At 40.5% G+C, this 16,261-nt stretch overlaps 1 protein-coding gene across 3 annotated transcripts in view; it reads left to right on the top strand.

Moving 5' to 3' along the window:
• Positions 1-16,261, top strand: part of LOC141790872 (transmembrane protein 132D) — a 64,137-nt gene that overhangs the window by 2,019 nt on the left and 45,857 nt on the right. Inside the window, exons 2-3 of one of the 3 annotated variants that reach the window (XM_074671013.1) lie at positions 331-411; positions 3,202-3,405. The gene's annotated coding sequence lies outside the window, so the exon portion shown is untranslated. Of the gene's footprint in view, positions 1-330; positions 412-3,201; positions 3,406-15,816; positions 15,876-16,261 lie in introns of those variants that run through there. The other 2 variants (XM_074671014.1, XM_074671015.1) reach the window with 2 other exon arrangements.

Consider the following 16,261-nt stretch of genomic DNA (forward strand, 5'->3'; position numbering starts at 1 on the left):
GCTACAGGGAGCAAGATGGTTATGCAGTTTGGACTGATAAAGCAGCTCTTACTCTCCTTCATTTGCCTACTGTTGATGATATGGATTAGTGTTATGGAAGGAGGGCTTAAAACGGAATAAAGCTATGTTATTGACTGTATATTTGAAAAGCAGAGTTAAGCTGATTTAAATCAGTGATTTCCAAGAATGAGTACTTGTACACCATCTGCTCTTGCAGAAAATGGAGATTACAATTGGGTTAAGAGGCAGCTCATATTAAGTCGAGTCAAGTCAAAATAAGTCATAGCCCAGTATCCCAAATTTACTTTATTTGCTTTATATCCCCTACAGCACACAGAAGCCATCATGTGCTCATCCAAATTTCATGAGGGAAACTGCCCGAGGAAGAGAGTGAAAAGCATGGAACCAACGGTAAGCAGAAAAAATATGTGGTTTAAAAATTCAGCTCAAAACATTTAATAAAACTCAAAAATTAAACCTTATCACCCGATTAAACCAGCACATCGAAGACTGAGGTTCATCTAACTTTTTGAGGCACTGAGTAAGTGTATGGACCTCAAGAATATTCTGAAATTATTGATTTACTAGTTGTGTAAGAAGAGTCACAAATTCTGAGGTGAACTGTTCAGGCTAATGATTTATTTAAAATTATGCTTGCTTTATTTAACATCTTAACATATGGTCACAGAGTTAACAGGAAAACACTGTAAGACTGGTAACCTGGGAGAGGATTGCATTAGCAGAGTTAGCACAGACAGAATCTTTTGTTGAGCACGTTTTTATATTTATCCATAAAAAGCATACAGAATGTCCCAGTATAGACACCACACACTCTTTTTGGCAACGTGATCACATACAATGTTTATATCTAGCCAAAAAAGGTCAAAACAGAACACACACTGATGTAGCAATTTAACAAAATAACAGAAAGCAGTGATAAAATTAAAGTTTATCATAAAGGTTATGAATGCTGTTTAGTTCTGCTGAGGAGGACTGACTTTTTAGTGTTTTTCCAAGCAAAACGTCATCATGATTGTTTGTAACTATGAGCTCAAAGTTATGGATCAACGGTTTTAGTGTTTTTTTTAATAATTGATGACTAAAGGGTTAAATTCATAGCCTAAACAAGTGATTGATGGTCAAAAATATGAGCTGAATGTGGCAAATTAATACTACATAAAAAAGTTTGCCTCAGGCCTGGGATGACGGATCCAAATCATTAGCCTTACTTGATTCAAAGGCAATTAAAAGCTTAAGCCTTAAATAAGAGTTTGTTATTTGTTTTTTGTTTTTTTTTGTATGAAACTAAAATTTGGTTGAAAGATTTCTTTTTTTCACAGTAAAAATCAATGCTTGAAATTCTTAATTATTTGATGACTGGATGAAACATCCAGCTTCTATCACTCCCACTGGGATCAGTCAACACTCTCGAAAATCCACAAAACATCCGTATTCAAACTGTGCGAAAATAAAATGGTTATATTTAGAGTCGTTCATAAACACTCACAATCTCATTAGTGGGATAATTTCAAATTTGCACATTTGAAACGTAACGGCTCTCCAGGGAGAAGATAGCGATAAGCTCGTCAGAGGGCTGTTTAAACCATAGATTCAGACTGAGGGAGGCAGGAAGGTCAGGAAAGACACTTTACACCCCCTGAGACAGGAGGAAGAAGATGAGCCTGCACACTTGCTTGATGACTCAAAACTATTTTGAAATCTCAACCTTTGGAGGCACCAGTTTCAATATGGTGGGTGTATGTGTGGGTTGTTTTTTAACCACTCTGCACTTCCATGATGAGTGTAAAAGCCCCCTGCTGTGACAACAGAAACCAGCGCAGGTGACAGAATCCAGTGAGTGATGTTGTGATTTGAGCTTTAAACACTGATAAAAATATATTTGTTGGAACAGGAAAGGTTTAACTAATCTTTTCTTCCGTCAGTTAATTAAACACCAACTTGATTGTAGCTGACGTTGCCATCTAGTGGTGGCAGCGGTGTGTCTGATTAATTCAAATTCTGCAGAGCCTTGTAAGTAAAGCAGGAAAAAGATCAAACTACATAACTTTCTTGGCTTCATGTTATGGAAATATTTGAAAATGTCTAGACTAACAAGATGCATCCATGCCAGAATGAACCAGACGACAGCTTGCATCCAGGAGGAGGCAGTCTTAGGTCAGAGAAGGAGGCTTACCCAAGCACACGCACACACACGGACGCACACACACGGACGCACACACACGGACACACACACACGGACACACACTCACACACACACGGACACACACACACACACACGCACACACACACAAGAAATCCCTGCCAGAGCCTCTTCTCTGTGTGCTGAGGATTAATCGGCCATAGCAGGAGCCCTGATGGAGGGGGAGCCAAGCGTAGAGAACATGGCCGGCCCCCACTCTATCAATCAGACAACTCTTCTTCTACCCAAACCAAATTGACCTGCCGATGCACTGGCCACGTCCAAGCTCTGCGTGGAAATAAATCACATTGGATGAGAGCTGGGTACCTGTCAGCTCCACTGAACGTGGCCTCCCTCCCTCTGCTCTGCCTGGATGGAGAGATGTGTCCGTCCGCACAGCCCCACACACAGCACACTGAACAGATGATTGAACTCCACATGCAGACAATTATGAAAAGAGCTTGGTTTTTTTATGCAGGTTGGCTTTCCCGAGGTCACTTCTATATATTACTTTGAAGCAGAAGTTGGATTAAAAAATCACTTTCATTGTATTTAATCTACATTGAGTCATCCGTTGGCTCTGTAGTGAAAGCTGCAAGGTAAGGTCAAGTGAAAATGAGTAGTTTTGCAATCAAAATGTAACCTCCTCTCCTTGAATGAGATTAAACGTACAGAGATTTGTCTAGCGGGCATCAGTGCAGAGTTGTCAATCTGTCCTTGCATTAGTGCTGACAAGGCAGGTTTCCTGACACTCATTGTACTCAATGAATAGGGAAGTCTGGGTGCTGATTGCTGATAGGAAACGCAACAAAAATAGGGGGCACCTAAAGTCATTGCAGGTCTTTTTCCCCCTTTATTCCTCAGGATGTAAAGTCTCATCCAGTGGCTTTTTGGTCCAAGAAGTTGCACACAATAAGCAATGGGTGCAGTGGTGTGAAGGGAGATAATGTAAGGAAGGCGGGCTCTAAATCTCAGTTTTGCTCCACTGCTCTCATCCTTAGGTTCACCTGTGTGGCCAGCTGACAGATGACACAGTGCGCCATCCAGGCGGCGTCTCTTTTCCCAGGTCAACTATTGCTCAGGAGTGATAAGTGGCTCTGTCTGGGTGTGGCCCATGCAGCTGGACACACAGTCGATCACCGAGAAGAGCCGCAGAACAACAGCAGCTGCCTGTGGAGGACAGCAGGGCAATAACCAAGCTGCAGGTGACGTCTGTATCACCTGTGGTGACAATAAATATTCAACTGTAGGTCTGAAAAATGACTATTTCTGCTTTTGCCCAATGTAAGTGCTGAGAAGCTAAAATTAGTCTGGAGTTCTGTTCGTCAGTCTGTTCAGAGATATCTGAGGAGGGAAATGGTTGGAGGATGTCAGACTTAGAATTCAGTTCATGCATATTTTACCGATTATACTTCATATTAAAAGTACAGTGAGTGCATTTTACCCTGACACCGTTTTAGCCGTCAAAATAAATATTATATGCATATATAAATAAAACCATTAAACAAGCAGAAGCAGCTGCAGCAGTATTTGAATAAGATATAGAAATAAAAAAGTCTCAAATCTTAAGTAGTGGAGACACAGATGCCAAGTGCTTGTGCTCAGTGGTTTGATTGAATAAAGCCATCATTTGCTCTAACAGCAGTGTAAATATCCAGCTCATACAATCCAACAGCTTTGCTTTTTTAATTACCCTGCCACATCAATAACCATAATACTAGCAGAAAAGGTTGTCACATTGGCTGTTATTAACACACTAAGTGGCATGGCAAACATGAACTTAGCACCAACTTTTAGACAGTGCTCACAGGCTGCATGCTGTAAATTACCATATGATGTACGGATCGGCAAAGGGATCAAAGAAGTTCGCAAGAAAAATACATGTCTGTTGACTAACAAATTGAATGAAGCCGGGTGTGTTTTCAGCCTGGGTTCCCTAAAATGAAGGGAAGATTCTCTGTAATGCTGCACACCTGTTTAACCCAAGTTTCCAAACTTATTGACAACATTAGCCTCACGAAGACATACTGTACAATGACACCCTGTTTGTTAGCATTTCCATAGAGCAGAATTACAAAGCTGCTAAAAGATATAAAAACATAGATATGTGTATACCAGGGGTGGCCAACCTGTGGCTCGTGAGCCTCACGTGACACTTTGCCTCTTAGTGTGTGGCTCTTCGGTCCATTAAAAAAAAAAAAAAAAGGATATGTTTAGTGTTATGAGTAGTGGTGTGCTGATCAATCCAAAATATTGAAACATTTATGGCTACGTTGAGATCACTATTGATCTATACTTGGGTGATGAGATCGATACTTAAATTTCAGTTTCTCTTCTCTACATGCGCCCCTCTCAATTGCTCATGTGCTCATAGCTATCTAGATAGATAGATGGAAATGCATTGACTTTCATTTTATGTCATTTGGTTTATGTGTGAGAAGAAGTGTGTTTGCAAGACCACGTGTGTGATGTAGCTCTTTGTAGTACCACAGTAATTTTTGTGGCTGTGGGTCTCTGACTGGTTGGCCACCCCTGGTGTATACATTAAGTAGCTATTCACTAAATATGCGAAACATAATGTGCTAAATATGAATTTATTTACAACAAGTAAAAATCAACTCTATAAACAGCTAAAAGATAATTTTGCTGATCATGATGTGAGAGAATCAATCAGCTGTTATACAGTTAAAGTAAGAAGGTGGGTGATAACATTAGCACGCACTCATTGGGTAAATTAGCTGACAGTAACTGTTAACTGTTGTAACTGAGTGACTGAGTTTCAAGCTGAGTTACTGAATTGTAAATAAATTGATTACAAGTTGATGTACACAATTTCTTAGTGAATGAATAAATTAATAGTTAATTAACAAATAAATAGACAGCAGCTGTACAGTGTAATGACCGAAAACAGCTCTGCTACATTAAATACGGTACGTGTGTACTGTGGCTAAACAAACAATTTATATAAGGAGGTTAAGAAATGAAGAAAATGAAATGAATTAAACATCAAGGGAAATCAGTACCAGAAAAAGGGTCTATCAGTAATAACTCAGAAAACACTTTGAATTTTAGTTTTTTTAAGAACTTGTTTTTTTAGAAAAACGATTCCAAACTTAATTTGAGGAAAAATGTAATTTCTGTTCGTTCATCAGATGAAAATCTCTGTGACTTATATTTCAAATCTCAGAAATAAAAACAAAAACTGTCTTCCTGCCAGGGCACCACTCTAGATAAGTCTGAATCTTTCATTTGATGTAATGTATTTCATCATTTGCAAAGTGTTTGAACTCCAAACAATCAATGTGAAACGAGAACAAGTCAAAAAAGCGGAGCAACAGATACACGCTGGGAAGTTAAAAGGCAGAGCTCTGCTCTAAGACTGCCAGGACTGTGGCTTTGATTCCCTCTGGGATCACCCCTTCCACAGACATGTGCACTCCTGGCACTTTCTCTGTGTGAGAGTGTGTGCCGAGACGCAATCCTCGGTGACATGCACAGGCACACACATAGACCAGACACACACATACACACATACACTGTAACACACACACACATACTTCAGAGCAGATAAATGAAAAAAAAAAGAATGTATTCCAGAGCTGAATTCATTTCACATCCTGCTGCAACTCAACCAGCAGTGAGGTGCGGCCTTGCAGCACTAGATGGCAGCACAGCTGCGCTGCTGCACCCCTCTGATTGAATATTTAGACACTCACAGGTTTCTCTTGATCATTTGTTTGACTTAACATGATTACATACATTGTCATATCTGTCTATTCACCTGCAGTTTGACTGACGTGTTGCCAGCCTTAAAACTCCTCCAGTTCTTAACATCCTCCCTCGTAAGGAAAAAAAATCTAATAACATGGCTGACTAACTGCTCAGCCTGCATGTCATGCTGTTGTGAGCTTCCACCAAAAGAAATATACATAAATTAAAGTTGAGCTGTGACATCAACTCATTGGCCTTTTCCCTTGAACCACCCTCTGGATGTGTAAGAGAAATCTGTGACTTTTTGCGAGAGTATATTCCCGTTAATCCTCTGGACCTGATCGTCAGGTTATTCCTGGAATTTGGCACTCTATCAGTGAAAGGGAAATTGGGCTTAAGATGTGGAGCCCCTCTGGTCCTGCACAGGCTCTTTAAGGATGCTGAAGGGGCAAACATGGATGTTTGATGTTTACAGTTTGCACTTGCTGCTCTGGTACTAAGGCTGCTGTTCCTGCTCTTGTGCAGGAATTTACCTTCAACTTAAACACAAAAAGTTTTGGATGTCCGTGTACAAAAAGACGACTATCTGTCTGTATTGTGGTTTAGAATGCAGCGTGTGGTGCTTGGTGTATACACACTTATCTGTCTCTGAGATTCCTTCCCGTCATGATTCATTCCATCATGGCTGACTGTGTTCCCCAGAGCGTGAGGGAGAAGCTTATCATCTGTCTCCTCATTTCATGCCCTGTAGCAAGCAGTCTTCAGCGATGGAGCAAACTCAGGATGTAGCCATCATTGACACACCTTCATTTCTACACAGGAGACATGCAGGGGAAGCAGCAGGCGGATTTTTAATCATCATATTCAAAAGGAAGTTTCAGTTGTGATATTCTCCCAAAACTGTAACCTTTCTGCCGCAGCTTTTTCCAGGATAAGGTGAGCCAGCTGCAACCTTAAAATGTGCTGTAAGCTGAGATAACCTATCCAATATCAGCAACTAATGAGGCAGAAAGAGGAGCCAGAGCAGACAGACACTATCATTTCAGCTCCATACGTTTTCTTGTGCAAGATAAGCTTTGTCAGAGGTCAGATACTGTGTGATAGCTTGACCAATTTCCAGCACTATTTCTGGCGACGCCTGTCGATTTGATGGCGGCTTGGATTGCCCGCCGTGGTGAATGAGCAGCTGCAGAGTTTTTGGCTCACAGGGGAAATCTGTTCAGGCCGCCTGGAGTTGAACTGCCAAGCACTTTTACTCCTGGTGAGAAGATTGCTCTCATGTTTTATTGAACGTCGCCCACGGCACCTCTCATCCTTGACAATCTGATTCTACCAAGGTCTAGCTCATGACCTTAATGTTCAGCCAATGGGGTGTTGCAATTCACTAGCACTGACCCCTCCATCAACCTCATCAGCCTTTAGGTCCTTTGGGTAACATTTATGGGCCACTCTCAAAGTGGATTAATATCTTTGCTGTCTTACTGCATTGTACTTAACTGTCCTTGCACTTAAATAACCTGTCATCTTTGCCCTTTAGTTCACTTGTCAGACTAGAGATGAGGCCAGACGCTGCTTTATCATCTGTCTTGTTTCTAAGGTGTGCATCCAGCAGCTGCCTCATACTCAGTATGTACATGTCCTCTTGGCAAACATATTAAATTTGGGTCAAGGCCTCTCAGCTTGCCAGAAACTTAAATAACAGTCTGTCTAGTCTCCTTGTCTGACCTCTACATCTGTCAGCCAATCTGTATTGTAGTAGAGATTTAATCCACTATCTCTGTCTTGGAGCCACTGATGCCTCCATAAAAACAAACCTGGTCCTCTATCATCTATTTCATCCCTTAAAGAGAGGACACTGGACGAGCTGGATGTTATCTGAAAAGCACTTCAAATGGGAAAGTATTTTTGAACACTTGAAGAGATGAAATCATTCACTCATTCATGCCTAACTCACTATCTGATAATGCCTTTATCATGGACCCCATGGTCACCTCATGCAAATGCAAAGAGAAGTGAAAAAAACTTTCTGAGACTTCTGGGGTCCTTATCTTTATACTGGTAATGTCATTGATGCTCCTCATGCTTTAGTGCAGTGGTTCGCGAATGGGGGCACATGTACCCCTGGGTATGTGTATTGTATTCAATCAGTGTTTGAATCAAATATAACTTTAAGTTCATCAAGTAAATATTACATCCAGTAGGTTTTTTAATTTTTTAGACATCCCCAAAATGATAGTCTCCCTTATACCAGGGAAACAACACAAATAACAGCATCATGACTGAAGCGTAGCAGCAATGCTGCTGAAGGCACAAAGCCAGAACCAGCGAAATACTGTCAATATTTGGAAAAATATACTTTGATGGGATTTATGCCCACAAGTTTCAACCATAGACTGTTTAAAACATGGACATAGAATCCACAACATCACCCGTCTGTTCCTGATACAGTGAAATGAAGACAATCCATTTATGCAGCCACATTTGATATAACCCTGGCTTTGAGCCTCCTTTTTAACAGCTCAGGGCACCTGTCGGTCACGTGAGCTGAGCTGTGTCTCTGATTGGACAATCAAACAATACTAATATCTTCTGCACCACTGAGTCAGATAAAAATGTACTCACCGTACAGTGTGTGCCGATAGCAAAATTCAGCAAAAATCAGCATTTTAATTTTTTTCAACAAATGTATTCAAAATTAAGCTTTTGTCATTTTTGAGAGAAATGTTAATCTGTCGTTAAGTTAGTAATTTTGGTTTGAGTACATTCCTTTATTTTGATACCAATCGAGGGCACTTTAAGTTGACAGCTATTTCTGTGTGCACAAATCTTTCCTTCTCAACTCGTCTTTAGTTATTTTTATTTCAAAGTTGATGTAGTCATATTGTTTTGTCCCTCTCTTTTCATGATTTCCAGCGTTAGCGTTGTTAGGGGACACTTGGCAGAAAAAAAATAAATAAAAAATTTCACAGTGGGAACATCACTGAAAAAAGTTTAAGAACCACTGCATTAGTGCAATGCATGATGGGAGTGCTTGATTAGATTCCATCATTTGTAAGCATATACTGTACAGTGTGTCAGAAGCAGACTTGGCATTATTCAACTATTACTCAATTTTTTTGTGTCTTTTTATTGTTTTAATTGCATTTTTTTTTGTTATTGCTGTGATTTTTTTTGTGAGGCACTTTGTGACCCCACTCTGCAAAAGGAGAGATAACATAACTTCATATGCTTGAACACATTCCTACTGGCAGCCAGAAAAAAATACCACTGCGGGGATCTGCCAACAGGATGGAGCCTTAGTATGGGGTTTGAGAAGTCATCCAAAATCTAGATACTAGAGTCAACTACATAAAGCTTAATTATCCATTCTTAATCTTTGCCAGTTGTCTCTATGGGGGGTTGGAGTCGGTCCAAGTAGTGAACACTGTGGACACGAAGCCAGTGTATGCTTATTCGTTTTCGCCATATGTTCAGACGAATGAAGACAGAAAATTTAATAACAGACTTTCTTGTTATCATTTTACTATCAGCACTAAAAGCAAATTAGCTGATGAGAGTGTGGTCTACGGCTAATCTTGTCTTGTGATAAATAACAAAATCTGACCTGGAAATTAACCTCTACAGGCAACATGAGGACACCCTTCAGTTTTTAAAATTCATCCTGGAGGACACATGAACCAGTTTTTTGGATAACATGTCAATCCATCACATTGTTATTACGACAGTTCTGAGTCTAATCTCTGGTAAATAATAGATGAAGGAGATAGACGAGGGATCATAATGAGTCTTCTGTGAAATATGTAAGCATCATTATAGCCTGAAAACAGCATCCCATGTTTAATTTCTTCTCAAACCTCCTGAAGAAATCCAAACAGGAAACTAATGAGACGATTATTAAAACATGGAGCTGCTGTTTGAAACTAATGATCTTGGAGGGAGACAAACTAACTGTTTGATAATTGCCTGAGATGTGTTTTTTTGTCTTTTGACGTCAAAAGGCAACAAATCCTCAGATGTCAAGACCCTATTATTCTTTCATGTCTGTTTTGTTAACATATTTCTTGGGTAATTGTCAAGATGGCAGCCTGTGGAAAGACTTATTTGTCTTAGTGACATCAAAGCTTCCTCATTAGGCACAAAGGAGAAATACGGGAGAGAGAAATGGTTTCATGGCAGTGAAGCAGTGAAACATCTGTTTTTTACCCATCTGCTTTGTGCCTTTCACACAGCTGTGAGTCAGAGCAGGGGGTGATAACAAACCCTGTCTTTAGGAATTCTACATCAGCTCAATGATCCTTAAGATCTTCTGCTTCCTTGCACATTGATTCAGTCAAGAAGAAAAACAGACTTCAAATTAATACCCTCTCGCAGGAACTTCTCAGCTTGTTCTTTAAGAGGGAGACAGTAGGCTACTTAAGAAAATGATCAACTATTTGTTTTGAGACCTTGTTTTAGGTAACTGTTTTTTACAAGTTGAAAAGCAACACAGTCACATGTCACAGATCTCAATCGCAATTTGACAATCATGTCAGGTTTTTCTTTTTTCTTAACTTTTGCCCAAGAAATGACTCAATTTCACTCAAAATGCAAATGATGCTCAGCTGCTTCATGCATTTTAGTTATTTGTCGAGACATGTAAACATCAATTCTGTCGTCAATCAAGCGTGAGAGCCAATTTTTATGTAAAGTGGCTGCTGCGGTTGTGTTTAGACTGTGTGCGTATGCTTGTGTGCGTTACCACAGCCTGTATCGGCCATGCAGAGCGCTGCAGAACGCGGCCGTGCCTGCCTGACTTGGTGTGTCTGATTTCTCTGTTGTGGTGGTGGGATTACTCAGGGGATTAGCAGGATACTGGCAGCACCCATCGATGGGACAGAGATGACAGTTTCCCATCATGTAGTCTCTCGCTTCAACCCCTCGCTATTCCCCGGACTTAAAGTGGCACAAACAGCAGATTACATGAGTACGACAGCAGGGGAACAAGTCACACATCACACTGCAGAGATTAGGCTGAACAAACTCTTTCTCGGCTGCCTGGGGGTATTCAACCCAAACATGGAGAGCTGTCTCTCATGGCCCAGTTTGAACTGGATTAGGAGGCTGCAGACAGCATTTCTCTGCTCAAGAGTTTAGAGGAAACAACTATTGGTCTGTTATTTAAATAAAGGAGTGAGCTAATAATAAGCAGGCTTGCTGTTATAAGCATCGGCACGTCATCTTGCAGCCTTGTCAGGTCTTTCATCCTTGTTTGTGAAGCTGTCTCTGTATAACTATTTCAGTGGACAGTCAGTTCATCAAAGGACAATCACAGTTTAAAAAAATCATTATTTAAAATTTGTGTTTGTTCTGTGTCTGGTTGACATTAGTAGGCAGACCTGTTCTCCCGTGGGTCCTTGGGGAACAAACACAGACCTTGGTCCTGGGTGTATTTGAGCTTGTGTTTGCTCAGGTCTCTGCTTTATACCTTTCAAGTTTTACAGACTTGCTATTAATGTTTGGAGAGCAGGCTGTGTGGGAGTGCAGGGGAGGCTGCACAGACATGTAATATAAAAAAGCCTGCAGTCGCCTCCCTCCTATTAAGGACACAAAAGCCATTTTCTTTGTTGTTTAATGGGAAGAAGCATCCAGCATATCAAAGATTTGTCTTCTGCTGAAGAGTATAATAGAAAAGTGCGCTGTAGCAGGATGAGAAGAGGGACTTAAATTCACTCTGGTTTGAACTGTGAGCTCTTTGAAGGTTTATTTGGTGGGAAAGTACAGAGTCCTCTGCAGGTGGGAGCATCCCTAACTGTAATTGTATGTGGTGACTGGCATGGTTTTTGAGAAGTCATTTTTTTATCTAAAGCTGGAGTAGGTGTACTCTGGGTTTTTGGATTGTGTATCTATTTTTGTTTGTTTTAAAGCGCAACATGATCCTTTGTTCAATACATTACTATCAAAGAGGCAATAAACAGCACATCTCTCCTTATTCCCTATATAGTCACCTTATCTCTAAGCTCTTGTGTGACATAAGTAGTCCAGTGTCAAAGTAGACAAAAGTCTTTTTTTTTCAGGTCACCTCACTGGCAGTGTAGCAAAGGTACTCTGCCTTACATCAGACGAAAAACTGAGCATCAAAAATCCACATGGCACCAGGCTCCGTTTGAGTTAATTAAATTTCAGCAACCTTTAGCAAAGTTGGCGCAAGGGTTGATTTTTTGAGGGAGAAACAGAAACATTTTAAAACTTAAATTAAAAACCATCAAAACTTTACCATATCTTAAAACTTGCTCTGAACAAAACTAACAGGCAAGTTACAATTATTTTTTTGCTAATTAAAGTTAGTCTTCCATGGGAGGATCTTCTTTTCAGGGGGAACATTAAAAAGTACTAAAAAGTACTCTACAACTTTCAAACCAGGGTGATGCTTGGAGCATATTATGCTTAAGCTTAGTTGGTGACAAAAACAAAAAACAATTGCTGATGTTTCTGCAATGATCAGATGAAAGCAACATCTCCTGAATGAGATGGTCATTAAAACGAGTGTTGTTGTTGATCTATTTTGTGTTTTAAGTATGCTGTTTAAATGAACTTCCTGTTTACATCAGGAATACAATCTTAACGTGGCTTCTTTCAAAGACAGTGCACCTGTCATTGAGAATCTTTGCCAAGAAAAAATCAGAAAAAAGTCTGTTTGTGCACCCTGCTGTTACACACTGTACCCCACCAGAGTGGGGGTACAGTGGAGTGGGCTGGACAGATGGTCAAGCCTGCTGCTGATGCTGTGGTAAGCTTTGGTAGGTCATATGGAGGCTTTAGTATTGATCACAGTCTGTTCTACAATTCCTCACAGGAGCTTTAAGTTCCTGGAATGAGTGTGTTTGCAGCCAAAATTTTAATCACACCCCTTGTGCTGAGGCCACGATCCTGGTCCCAGTGGTCGTTGGTTGGACTCTCAGCGTTGACCTTTTGCTTTATGTCACTCTCTACTACTACCCACATTTACTATCTCCCTTCAGCTGTTCTGCCTGGTATTGGAGGCAAAAATCCCTAAAATATATATATATTTTTAAAAGTTTAACGGGAAAACTACAGTTACTCTAAAGGCCCATGCTCAACGTGAAATACAGATATGGATACGAATGAAGCCTTCTTCTTCGTGCTCTGCGTTCATTTTGTCCGTATTTCTGCACGTTTCCGGATACGGACCAAACGGAGCAGTACCACCGGAAACCATGGGGCAGTGTTGCTGATACTTCAGGATATGTCGCGTCAGTGAAACGCAAAGAAGTAATAACAATGGCAGAACTTTCGCCAATGTATTTAACAGTGTCTCTAACCACCGCGTCCTACAACGCTACCTCTGTTTTGTCTTTTATTTGTTACAGGTACACTAGCAATACCTCCTCCACCGTCGCCCTGCTCGTTTTTGAGTTTGTTGTTATCATAAACGTATGACTTCGAGCTGCCCCTGGTGGATCTATTGGTCAACATCTATACCAACGTAAAGAATGGACGGAAGTATGTGAGCAATAAAGGGAAAATCGTTTGAAAAGCATTTACATTTACGTATTTAAAGAAAGTATAAATGGGTCTCAAAGCAAATTTTAAGGCTACTGGCGCTTTTCCAACTATTTTTGGGGCTTTTTCTATTTTGAAAGGCAACTTGAGAGAGACCGAGAATTGAAAGCAAGACCACTGATACCACTGACCACCATCGCCAGTGCAATCTTTAGCCTCTGTACAAGTGATGTCTGCTTTACCAACCGAAAAACAAACTTCAAAAAGAAAAAAATCAAACGCAGCAGAGAGTTGTGTTGAAATTCTCTTTCTGCTTCATGGAGAAAAAGAGATTGGTTGAGTCAATAAGCAAATATGTTTAGCAAGACAATAACAAACCTGACAGCTTTGCAAGAAAGTGAAAAACACACGAGCCACTCTTGAAAAGTGCCAGCTAAAACAGTCAGAGGAAAATGAAATGTTATCTTTGGATACAATTAACACAAGCTCTAGTTTGACTTTGTGGTCAAAGTGTGTGTCCCATAAACAGAAACTTCAGACCTTTTCTTGCCCCACTTTCTACACATCACATTTTTTGTCTCTTATAACAAATATGACTCAGAAAAAGAGGAAAAGAAAACAGTTTCCACAAAATAAAACATCATATGGCACCAGGAGAAACACCTCGTGAGAGTAACAGTGACAGATGCAAGCAGGTGGATTAATCTTGTTTCTCAAACAGGCGTAAACACTCTACCTGTGACTCTATACATTCAACCCTCAATGGCTACTTACCACTTTATTGTCAAGGTATGGAAATTTCACCGCTCACTACCCGAGATTGAAGTGGAAATAAGAATGAGAACATTAGAGCTTGGTGTGTGTCTAAATGCACCTCAGCTGAAGCTACCTCTTTCTGTCAGACAGAAGGATGATGTACATTGAAAACACATTCCCTTCCTCGTGGCGCTCACATCTATCACCCGTTTATGGCCACTCTCCCGCACTCAGGCACATCTCTGCTGCGACATCCATCTATGTCAGCATCCTGACTTGCATATCCGGAGGCCTGTGTTGTTTCTCTGTCCTTTAAGTGTTCATAACATATTCTTGACAGCCTTTGCCATATGTTTTCCCTGCAACCGGGAGCTATTGTGGATGTTTTTTATGTGGAAGTCACTGGAGCAAGGTCACGGAATTTAATTTCTTCTCTCCTTTTTTTTTCCCCGCACAGCTTAATGTCGTTTCAAATGATGGACAAATGTGTGACTAGTGACAAGTTTTCGTTTTTACGAAAAGAAGAGCGTAACTTAGCTATTTCAAGATTTATGTTCAAGATTACTGAACTACTCAGCTGCCAAATTCTCACGTCAAAACTGTTTAATTTACACAAGCAAGGGGAAGAGATGGTCTGTTCACTTTTATCTCTCCAGGCCGGCTTTATCTTATGTAACATTTGTATGCATGTATGACAAGCATTCATGTTCTGCTCAATCAGCCCACAGGTCTGTGTGGTTGGTCTAGATGTGCATGAGCTGCTACAACAAACTTTAGGGGAGGAAATCCTCCTTCCCTTTTCTTATTGCAGGGTGTAGATGCTGTTTGACTGTATGTGAGTCGCAGGTAAATAGAGAGGGATAAAAATGATCCCAGAGTAGCACTATACAGCTTTCTGGAGCAACCCCAGCACACATGCTGCTGCTGCTGCTGCTGCTGCTTATCACAGTGCTGCAGTGCTCCGAGGAGCTCATCAGCTCACAGCAGACGCTTATGGCGACTTCCCTCGTCTCTTCATGCTTTCAGGTTTCCTCATAAAGCTCCGTGTATCGATATGTTGGTTAATCCTCTTTATTAGCAAATAAAGCTCCATTACCTTTACCTCTACAAGTCTGCAGACAGGCCTACAACTCTGCAGAAACACGAGTTACTGAAAAAGTCAGTTTGAGCTCTAGTCTCAACTCTTGAGTCTCAGATATATATATATTAAAAAAAAACAGTTTTCTGCATCTATAAAGGAATGTGGGTTGTGTTTCACTGAAGTGAAATCTGCTCCCTGTTCCTGAAAGACAAAAAAAGAGTTGCACAAGCGTTAGCACCACTTTCCCACAGCTTGCCCTCTACATAAAAAAATGCTGTGCGGGTACATGCATGAATATAAATTCCCTCATCAGGTTCTCTGTTGACAAAATGAGCTAAAATGAGTTGAAAGCCATGTAATTTCTGATGCAACTGGGCTGCAAGCAAATTCCAGTTCCTCACCTTTAGCTTCCATGACATGAAAACTGTTTCTAACCATCAGAGGGCACTAAAACCCACCTGATGCTCTCAGCCTTTCAGGGAGCGCCAGGGTGTGAGAATCAGCACAATTAGAGCTGCTGCACTTTTAAAGGGCGGCGTGTAGAAGAAGATGTAACAGTGTTCAAGCAGGGTTTTATTTATAATGTAAGAACTTATGTCTAAATATTGAATGAACAGTGGTAATGAGGTAAGTGTGATGCAAATATTTCCTACTCAGTTTGATTGTCATGGCTCATTTGATGTCTGCAACACATGCAGGATTTTACTCCCAGTGTAATCATGGTTGACAAGCAAGTATCTGAGTAGATGACTTACAAATGAAGTGACACTTGGTGTCGGTGGGGAATAAGAAAAAATAAAACAGCGTACATGTTTGAATAGAATCATGGGAATACATAAAAGGGGGAAGTTTTTCCTATTGTTCTGGTAAAACAGTGCTACAGAGGAGTTTTAGGGCCACTGAGGAATTGGGATGTCTGATCTTTTTATTTTTTTCTCAGTATTCTGACTTTATTCTCCTTTTTTCAGGGTTGTGACTGAAACTCATAATCCCGAGATAAAAAAAAAAAAAGA

Source organism: Halichoeres trimaculatus, unplaced genomic scaffold (assembly GCF_033239565.1).
Source record: "Halichoeres trimaculatus isolate MK-OKI-2021-1 unplaced genomic scaffold, fHalTri1.1 fHalTri1_scaffold_5, whole genome shotgun sequence".
In the NCBI taxonomy this organism is placed as follows: domain Eukaryota; kingdom Metazoa; phylum Chordata; class Actinopteri; order Labriformes; family Labridae; genus Halichoeres; species Halichoeres trimaculatus.